Source organism: Lampris incognitus, unplaced genomic scaffold (genome assembly GCF_029633865.1).
Source record: "Lampris incognitus isolate fLamInc1 unplaced genomic scaffold, fLamInc1.hap2 scaffold_114, whole genome shotgun sequence".
Taxonomy (NCBI): Eukaryota; Metazoa; Chordata; class Actinopteri; order Lampriformes; family Lampridae; genus Lampris; species Lampris incognitus.
In genome coordinates this window covers 280,001-282,500 of record NW_026611092.1, presented here as the reverse complement: position 1 = coordinate 282,500, position 2,500 = coordinate 280,001, and positions in this window count along the sequence as shown.

Here is a 2,500-nt window from a genome sequence, read left to right as displayed (position 1 = left end):
TGGAGGGGGAGGGGGGGGGGGCGGCAAGCCTCGCGAGGGGAGCCGTGGAAGAGCAACTGGGATAGACGGTCCGGCTGAGCACCGCCGAGCACGCTGTCGAGCTGTGCAACGGAGAGGACGACTACGCGGTAGAGCCCCTCCCACTCCGCACTCTGCTCGCCACTAAGAACATTAAATAAAGGACATCGATCCGCCAGACCGGAGGAACCGACCGCCCGAACGCCGGCAAAGCCGGCCGGCGGACACCCTCCGAAGGCGTGTTAAGTTGGCCCATCGATCAGGACACAAACACGCAACAAATCCAGTCCGGGGTGTGGTGTAAGCAGCCCTACCAGAGAAATCACCTAACCCTAACCCTAAACGTACGGCAGACGCGTCCCCTGGCTCTCACATTGACAACTGAGAGGCTTCTGAAAACCTGGCCACGCCCATCAGTAAAAACCACTACAGCAAGTGACGACATATGTACCTTCAAAGTGCTGTACTACAGGGTGCTGTTCAAAAGGTATCTATCCCGTTTACTCTCTATGCTTCATATATCATCATATTATTGAAAAGTGCAAGCCTTTAGGGACAACAGCAACTCAAGTCGCCAACGCTCTGTTGACTCAATAACTGCAGAGATCCAAACTTCTCCTGGCATTAACATCGGCACAAAAACTGTGCGCCGGGAGCTTCGTGGAATATGGGTTTCTATGGATTCAGAATGAGATGTCAGAAAAGCTCCTGTAGGTGTAATGGTCAGTTATGTCAATACTTTTGGACATATATTGTGCGTGTGCGTGTGTCTGTGATACCTAACATAAACACACCTGTATTACTAGAATTGATCGTTCACGCCACAAAAGTGAGGGGCAAACATAGAAAAGCGTGCAACCCAGCCACTGAGGATGCACAAGCCAGTGCATTCTTAGTGCAGGTCCCAAGCCCGGACAAATGGGGAGGGTTACGTCAGGAAGGGCATCCGGCGTCAAATCTTTGCCAAATCAAATATGCGGATCATAAATAAGATTTCCATACCGGATCGGTCGAGGCTCGGGTTACCGACGACCGCCATCGGTACTGTTAACCAGCGGAGTGCCGGTGGAAACTAGGCTACTGTTGGGCGAAGGAAAAGGAGAGGGGGAAGGCATGTCCAGAGGCAGCTAGAGAGGAGGAAGGGTAGGCGTGTGGAGGTGAGAGTCAGTCGGAACTTTGAATGTTGGCACTATGGCTAGTAAAGGGAGAGAGCTGGCTGACGTGATGGAAAGAAGAAAGGTGACAAGAGACAAGGTGGAAGGGGAGTAAGGCCAGGAGTATCGCAGGTGGGTTCAAACTCTTCTACCATGGTGCGAATGGGAGGAGAAATGGGGTAGGGGTCATTCTGAAGGAAGAGTATGTCAAGAGCGTGCTGGAGGTGAACACAGTGTCAGACAGAGTGAGGATTATGAAGCTGGAAATCGAAGGTGTATTGCTGACGGTTATCAGCGCATATGCCCCGCAAGTCGGGTGTAAGATGGACGAAAAAGAAGAATTCTGGAGTTGAGTTGGACGACGTGGTGGAAAGGGTACCCAAGGAGGAGGGAGTGGTGATTGGAGCGGACTTCGATGGACACGTTGCTGAAGGGAACAGAGGTGGTGAGGAGTTGATGGTAAGGTATGGAATCGAGGAGAGAAATGTGGAAGGACAGATGGTGTTCGATTTTGCGAAAAGGATGGAAATGGCTGAGGTGAATACATATTTCAAGAAGAGGGAGGAGCACAGGGTGACGACGTATACGAGTGGAGGAAAGTGCACACAGGTGGACTATATCTTGTGTAGAAGGCGCGATGTAAAAGGGATTGCATACTGCAAGGTGGTGACAGGGGAGAACGTAGCTAGGCAGCATCGGATGGTGGTCTGTAAGATGACTTTGGAGACCAACATGAGGAAGCGAGTGAAGACACAGCCGAAGATCAAATGGTGGAAGTTGAAGAAGGAAGACTGTTGTGTGGAGTTCAGGCAGGAGTTAACACAGGCACTGAGTGGTAGTGAAGAGTTGCCAGATGGCTGGGCAAGCGCTGCAGAAATAGCGAGGAAGACAGCTAGGAAGGTACTTGGTGTGTCATCGGGACAGAGGAAGGAAGACAAGGAGACTTGGCGGTGGTGGTGGTGGTGGTGGTGGTGGTGGTGGTGGTGGTGGAAGGAGGAAGTAGAGCAAAGTATACAGAGGAAAAGGTTGGCAAAGAAGAAGTGGGATAGTCAGAGAGATGAAGAAAGTACACAGGAGTACAAGGAGATGCAGCGTAAAGCAAAGAGAGAGGTGGCAAAGGTAAAGGAAAAGTCGTACGGTGAGCTGTATGACAGGTTAGACACTAAGGAAGGAGAAAAAGACTTGTACAGATTGGCTAGACAGAGAGACCGAGCTGCCGAGGATGTGCGACAAGTTAGGGCGATCAAAGATACAGATGGAAATGTGCTGCCAAGCGAGGAGAGTGTGCTACGAAGTGGAAGGACTACTTTGACGGGCTGATAAATGAA